Raw genomic sequence first — 8,342 nt, forward strand, 5'->3', positions numbered from 1 at the left:
ATATTATCTACACTAATATTATAAAGAGGAAAACTTTGTTTGTTTGTAATGAATAGGCTCGAAAACTACTGGACCGATTTTAAAAATTCTTTCATCATTCGAAAGCTACATTATCCACAAGTAACATAGGCTATATTTTATATGAAATATATTTGATAAATAAATTTTGAGGCGGTACAAAGTTTGCCGGGTCAGCTAGTCAGAAATAAACAACAAAACAGCCATAAACAAAGGAGTATATATGTGTAAGCTAAGTATAATTCCCTTAATTGGTATCAATGTAGGTTGTATATAATGTAAATGTTTTTTCATGATATAATATAACATAGTCAATCTGTCATTTTCCTTCATGTCAATGTGTCATTTTATAAGAAAATATTGATTACATCTCAGAACAATAACTATAATAATAGTTTTTGTTCTGAGGATTACATATGTATAGTCTGATTCATAATTAGGTGTCCAAAATGTAAACAAAGAAATGTCATTGTCAAAATTTGATTACAGGTATTGCAAACCTTAACAAATTAACAAGAAACGAAAATTTTCACAAAATTCAACATAAAACAAAAACTTAATAACTGCACATAATTAAAAAAAACGCGCTAAGAAAACTAGAAAAATATCGAGTTCGATCACGAACACAAAAATGAATTATGTCAACTACGAAACTTAAAAATGGCGGCACATAAAATGTGTTGGATGCCGATTGTGTGACCATTATTACAATTTAATTTTCTCTCATAAATCTTGTTTTTTATTATTATTACTGTAAGAAATGAAATTGAGTTAATATAAATATGGGAAAATGTGAATTGATTTTAATTTATTTAGATTATTATTTTATTATCGATGTATTAATTTAATATTGTCAAAAATAAGAAACTGCCATTTGACACATATTTTCTTGATAGGTCAACACCTTTGTTTACATTTTGGACACCTAATAATGAATCGGACTATAGTCTGTGAATTGTATGTGTCAAATGCGTGGTAGTGTGAGTAATGTGTTTTTATTGATTTAATGTAGGTCATCGATATACTACTAATGTAGGTACTTTCAATACATTATTAAAAAAAATATTAGCATTCTGCACTTTTTTAGTATATAAACCATATCTGTGGCAAATTTCATACACGTCCGTCCGCTTAATCTTAAGCTTAAAGCTTAATAATTTTCGTTAAAACACGTACAAAGTTTTTGCAGCAAAGCTTCACGTATAAATATATACTACTTTACACTGCATGACAATGGAATAGCTATTCCCGTTCTAGCCGGTATAGAATGCAAATGAATTCAGCTGAATCAGCTGAATAAAAGGCTGCCTCTATCATTAACAGGTCTATATGCAGCTCGTGTTTCACACCAGAATATCTAGATTCCCTTTTATCTCCAGTATACCTATTATAATAAGTCGCCAAGTGCGAGTCGAATTCGCATGCAGAGGGTTTCTTGCCACCAAATTTCTCATTTTCTATTTTAGTCTTTTATTTAATAGCCATGTAATACATGTAACTATAGACACCGTGGTAACTATAGCACGCATTATAAAATTCTAACGTGTATAATTGAATAGATAAGCCAAAAATGCCAAAAAATACGGATATAAGAAAAATCCTTTATGAGAATTGAGAATCCCTCTTTAAATTTATATAACTACTTTTTTAGTATTGGCTGTGATAGTATGTAATATACAGAAAAAACTAAGTGTATATTTAGATAGAGTACTGTGATAGACGGATAGAGGTATAATCCAGGGTAAGGTAGTAACTTGGATGATGACACGAGGTGTTCTACCTTAATCCTCAGGGGCAATGATGTGTCTGTGAACGACATTAGTTTTTTTTTGTAATATAGGAGTAGCAGACGCTACTGCTATATTACAAAAACTGCCGCTACTCGCTACTGCCGCCCATGGACATTTGTAATCAACCCCAGATAGGATTAGTTGTTCCTACCTAGGTCGGCATCACAGTTGCGCCGCTACCCCTGAGGACTAAGCTGGAGCGCCTCGGAAAAGTATGTCTCCCTTACCACACCCTTCAAAGCAGAACACAGCAGCGCTTAACCCTCAAGCAGGCGCGCGGTCATTTGTAACGGTAGCGATCGCACGTAACCTAAAAGCCTACTTGGACATTTAAGGGACTTAAAACATCAAATAACTAGAGAATTGTTTATTATTATTATCATAACAATCATCTTAGTATAAGGAAATAAAATAAATATGGAAAACGTTTTACAGGTTCTACTACACGCAATGGAACATGTGCTTGGTTCATTCCTGTCCAATCTAATATATTTCTTTGCAGTTTTCTTGGAATATTCATCATTGTGGCTCTTCTACACTTTTGTTTAATACCCAAGGCTTGTTCCACCATGTTCCCTCAAGATAACCATGGTATTGATTCCAGCAATATCTAAAAGTCGGAGGAAGAGCGTCAAAGACCATCTATTATTTTTCCTATGAGTCGAGTACATCCTAGCTTTTTAATATTTTGAATTTCGTCATTACTTTCTACTTCAGATAGATGGTCGGAAATCTCCCTCCCTGGACCCTTCATCACTTAGCTCTGATTCACTCTCTATATCTTTTTGTTGTAATTGCGCGATTATTGGAGAATCGCTACTAGGCCTAAAAGCCATTTCAGATAAATCAATACAAATAAAACACCAATCCAAGGTCCAAAATAGTAAAAAAAAATCTACACACAGGGTCGCACGTAAACTTTTCGACGACGGGCGCGCGTAGTGAGTTCGACTACTAGGCCGCGTCTAAAACAAAACCTATTTGTTCAACACGTGACAGGTGGAGACGTAGGGTATATTGCTCGTTTTGTTTATAGTGAACTTAGAAGAGGGTACTTAAGGCAAGAAAGAGTTCTAACGAAAATATTATGAATTGTAGACAAAAACGTTTTAAATGCGGTCGATTCGAGGCCGCGCGCCTGCTTGAAGGTTAACACTGCTTTTATTAGGCAGAAATAAGTGAGGCGGTAGTCCCGCTGAAGTCGAACCACATAGGTTCTTCCAACTTCAAACCACCTTCAAACTTCAACCACCACCTTCAAACTTCAAACCCTTTGACTTTCACACATTTTTAACAGACTTCAAAAAAAGGAAGCGGTTTCGGACATGCTTTTTACGCCGTTACCCAACGAAATATATTGAGCGCCGACTTCAGAAATATGAACTAAACCAACATTTATTTGAATTATTTTTTACTTTGTAGTGACATAGAAGTCGGTTGTGCTTTTTTGTTAAAAAAATTTGTTTATGTCTATAAACGGCAAAGGTCACTTACAAGTGGTAGTTGTGCTATCATTATTTTATTTTGATTAAAATACAATTGAAATAAGATTGATGGAACATTGCTGTCAATTTAAATAAATGCTTGTTTGGTTTAAGCGGTACCAAATATAAACACCCATTTAAAATGTCTGTCTATCCGTAAGAACATGCTTTTTTTTAAAAGAACTCTTTTTTCTCTGAGCGAACACATCGTCCCGTACAAACAGGCTATTAAGTAATATATTCATCCCTTAACATTGTATAATACGAATATTTACTTTTAAAAGATTTTAAATTGCGCATATACGGAGTTTCTTTCGCCAGTTCCTCTCCATAACGAACCACTTTCCAAAGCGGTAGGTAGTAGTTTATTGATGTTCGAAAAAAAATCTATATGAATCAATTTTGAATAAATGAAATTTAAATTTGATGTTGATTTTGAATAAAATAAAAACAAAATAAAACCAAATTATTTTTTCGCTAAGCCTAAGTCAGCCAACCTAAATAGCACCCTAGCTTCCTCCGCCATCGGGGAAGCTAGAATGCTATTCAGATAGCCAATATGTGTAGCCTTTATTCCTAAATATAAATTCCGAAATGTTTCATTCCGAACACATTCCATCAAAATATCTGTAACATCCTCAATCACACCACACTCCTCACAATTTGGTGACGTAATTTTGTTCATAAAAAATGCAAATTTATTTGATGGAATATGTCCGGAACGTAACCTAAGTGTTTTTAAGCAATTTCTTTTAAAATGTATATTATCAATCCACGAAAATTTTGATATGTGTGGTTGAATAGTTCGATACCAGATCCCCGTCTCAAAAGAACTATTGCTTTTACCATTGGGCAGGCCACATCGCTCGAAGGACCGACAACCGATGAGGAAAGGAAAAGGAAAGGTCCATGAAAAGCATCCACGTTTAACGTCGGCTTTTACAAGAAATTTTAAGTATTGTAGAGGACTAACATTTCAGAGAATTTTAGCAAAAACTCAATTAAAATAAATATTACGTTACTATATATTACTAGCTGACCCGGCGAACGTTGTGTTGCCATACATATAAATAAAAAATTGTTAAGGGTGAACAATCCTTATCACTTAGGGGTATGAAAAATAGATAGTTGCCGATTCTCAGACATACTGAATATGCAATATGCATATCAAATTTGGTTAAAATCGGTAAAGCCGTTTCGGAGGAGTGCGGTAACTAACATTGTGACACGAGAATTTTATATATAAGATTATCGAGAAGATATTTATATTTATTTAAGACAAATGTTTTTTTTTAATGTTATCCTTTGTTCAAAAGAGAAATTCTTCGTTGTAATAGAGTTGTTTAAAAACATGGTCTAAAATGGAAAAGTTATGAAAATATTCCATTACGTAAGTACGTAATCCGACACTTATTGTTAGCTGTAAATTTGTTCGTTTGGTATACAATAACATACCATACTCAGCACATGCTGACGTTATTTATAAACTACATTGGATTTGCTTGCAAAAACATTTCGTCGCATAAGCGTAACTTGCAACGGATTAGGTTTCAAAATTGCAAACAAAATATACTTAGATCTAATTCTATATTTATACAACACCGCTGTTTTAATAGAAAAAGGCAAATTATATACATATCAAAGATCAAAGTTAATTCGTAATAAACGTCCGTAAGCAATCATTAATCATCATCGTCAACAATCCATCACTGTCCCACTGCTGGAGACGGGTCTCTTCTCAGAATAAGAGGGATTAAGCTATAGTCCACCGCGCTAGCCAAGTGCGTATTGTTAGACTTCACGTACCTTTGAAAACGTTGGAAAATCTTACCAGTCTTACCAAAGTTCGGACTTTAACAATTTTTCTAGGCAATAATTGTAAAAAATTACACTTTACAAGGTGCTACAAGGTAGAAATAGTTGTGACAGTGAAGCCGCTTTCAAATAACGTCTACAGGTGATAGAATCCTTTGTGGTTCGACTCCAGCGGCACATAGATACCTATTTCTGACTCATAACAGCAGTATTAAGCGCTGCTGTGTTCTAGTTTGAAGGGTGTGGTATGGGTACCATACTTTTCAAATGCGGTCTAGCTAAGTCCTCAGGGGTAGTTGCGCATATGGCCAAACTCAGGTAGAAATAACTTATCCTATCAGGGGTAGATTACTTACGGGCGGCAGTAGCCATTTATCAACAGGTGGACAGCATGCTCGTCTGCCACACCTATATTACAAAATAAAGTCCACTTTATTTTGTAATATAGTCCACTTTTTTTTTGATAATAATTGTCCAAATTCAAATTTGAACGTATCACGGTCTCATAGTAACAGTGGAACTGTCACTGCTGCTACAAGGTAGAAATAGTTGTAATGGTGATGCCGCATTCGAACCACGGAGAATTCTATCAGTTTTGCATTTATCCACTAAAATAAATTTAAAAATCTTACAAAGCTAACTTCATCATCAGCATTTTTTTTTTTTTTTTTTTTTTTTTTTTTTTTTTTTTTTTTTTTTTTTTTTTTTTTTTTTTTTGGCGCCCAGATGTAGGTGGAAAAAGGGCTGACCCTCTACGGAGAGGGAGGAGCAAAAAATGCGTCCAAGCACTTACAGGCCGCGACGGCCGGTGCCTGCGTCGTGTGGGGCTGACTGAAAGGTCCTCCTGAAGGGAGGACCATCCCACTAAAAACTCCTTTAAGGCATTCGTCCAAGGGGACCGTACAGCCGACATCGGATAGCGACCTCTCGTTTGCGGAGCGAGAGGCGCTAGCGGCGCTCCCTACAGAGCTACCGCTGGATAGATGACACTGAAGGTGTCAACGTATCATGAATAAGATTAGAATCGTCGGGAAGACGATTCTCTATGGAGAGTTGTACGCCCCTGTGGGCGGCCAGAAGATTCTCCACATCGGTGGAGAGTTTGTTAGGAGCGTCGGTCAAGATATTTCTTGGCCGACGGCAATTGTAGCGGGTAGGAAGAGGGGCAGCATAGTCCGCTGCACCCTTGATTAAGGGGTTGGGATGATTTTCTGAGCGGTCAAAGAACGCTTCAGAGAATTGTCTGAGGACTTGTTGAATTGGAGCGAGCTCCAGGTCGCGGTGGAGGTCAGCGTTTCTGACATACCAGGGGGCATTAAGTGCCCGACGACAATAGAGATTTTGTATGACCTGGAGTTTGTCTAGGATGGTGGGATTCGCGTGAGCGAAGACTGGAGAGGCGTATGTTAACACCGGTCGAATGCAAACCTTATACAGCGTTCGCTTATTCCTGGCTGACAACTTGCTGTGTCTGCCAATCATGGCGTTGAGGCGGCTCATGTAAGAGCGGGCGGTATGGGTGACCTTAGAGACGTGGGGTCTAAAGGTGAGGCCCGGGTCAAGGGTAACTCCTAGGTATTTTACTGTGGGCCTCCATGGAATGGGGGCCCCAAGTAATTTGACGGAGGGCAGGTTGTTTAAACGCCTGCGTTTGTGGTCGAAGCGCATTGCGGAGCTTTTCTCCGCATTGACTTCGATGCGCCATTTCCTAAACCAATCTCCTAACTCGTTGACCGAGCGTTGGAGTTTGGCGAGGACAGATGACTCCTTTTGCCCTTGGATGTAAAGGGCGGTGTCATCGGCGAAGAGTGAGAGCTGCACCCCATTTTTGGGGATAGGAATATCGTTGGAGTACGATATGAATAATGTAGGAGCGAGCACTGAGCCTTGAGGGACTCCGGCTGTTACGGGGCGTGGGGGAGAGAGGATACCTTCGTGCCTGTAGCGGAAGGTTCTGTCCTGAAGGTAGGAAGCCACGATGCGGACTAGGCGATCGGGAAGACCAGAATGGTATAGCTTGTATACCAGTCCTCCATGCCAGACTTTGTCAAAAGCCTTGGCGACGTCGAAGAAGACTGCTAGTGTCTTGTTACGTCTTGGATAAAACCCGCTTGTGATGTACTCGACAATGCGGTGGACTTGTTGGGGGCACGAGTGCTGGAGGCGAAAGCCAAATTGGTGAGGAATGATGAGTGGGGGAGCATCTGTTGGGAAGAGGTGCCCTCTTATGTGAACGAGGATCACCCGTTCGAAAACCTTGCCCATTGCATTGAGGAGGCTAATGGGGCGGTGGTTGGAGGGAATATGTTTCGGTTTCCCAGGCTTGGGAATACCGATAACTGTTGCTGTCTTCCAGGCTGTTGGAAAGAAGCTGAGATCGAGGCAGGCATTGAAGATAATGACCAGAAGGGTCAGTGCCTGCTCGGGGAAGTGTTTGAGCGCCAGGTTGGAGATACCATCCGGACCTGGGGCTTTACGAGGTTTCAAACCGCGGATGACGGTCCGGACCTCGTCTGTAGTGATTTTAATGGGAGCAGAGGTGACAGGGAGAGAGATCTTTTTAAGGACCTCCTCCTCCACCTTGTGAATGTGGATAGGGTCGCACGGTTGAGTGCTGGGGGAGCACTGCGCAGCGATGCTATCTGCGAAGCATTCGGCCTTCTCAGCGTCTTCGAAGGCTATGCTGCCGTCGGGGCGCGTGAGAGGGGGAGTGCTTGTTGAGAAGGCTTCGGTACGAAATCGTCTAGCGATTTTGTAGAATGCCTTATGAGAAGGTTGGATATCCTCCATGAGAGAGTTCCAGTTGGAGTCCCTCATTTCGGCTAGCCGGGATCTGACTTTCCTTTGGAGGGCGTTCGCGCGCCTCCTAAGGACAGGGGTGGGATACTTGGCGGCCCATCTGAGGGCTGCGTTTTTAGTTTGGATTAGCTTCCTGACCTCGCGAGGTAGTTTGCGGTTCGGGACCTCTACCACCTTCGCGTTGTCATGAAGCGAAGTCTGAACTAGCTGGGTGAGTGAGTTCACCGTACTGTCTATTTTCTCCGAGCTAACAAGGTAGTCTGGGGGAATAGTATACGGTGAATCGGGGGCCTCTATGGCCGAGATGAGAGATTTCTCGTACCCTTCCCAATTAGTGAAGGTTTTCGAGGAGGTATGGGGAGTTGGATCATAGGGACCTAACTGTAGAGAGACTGGACGATGGTCTGAGCCCAGATCGTCCAGTGTTTCGATCGCT

This window comes from Epargyreus clarus, unplaced genomic scaffold (genome assembly GCF_041222505.1).
Source record: "Epargyreus clarus isolate Ecla_fem2 unplaced genomic scaffold, WU_Ecla_fem_2.2 ptg000007l, whole genome shotgun sequence".
NCBI classification, from domain to species: domain Eukaryota; kingdom Metazoa; phylum Arthropoda; class Insecta; order Lepidoptera; family Hesperiidae; genus Epargyreus; species Epargyreus clarus.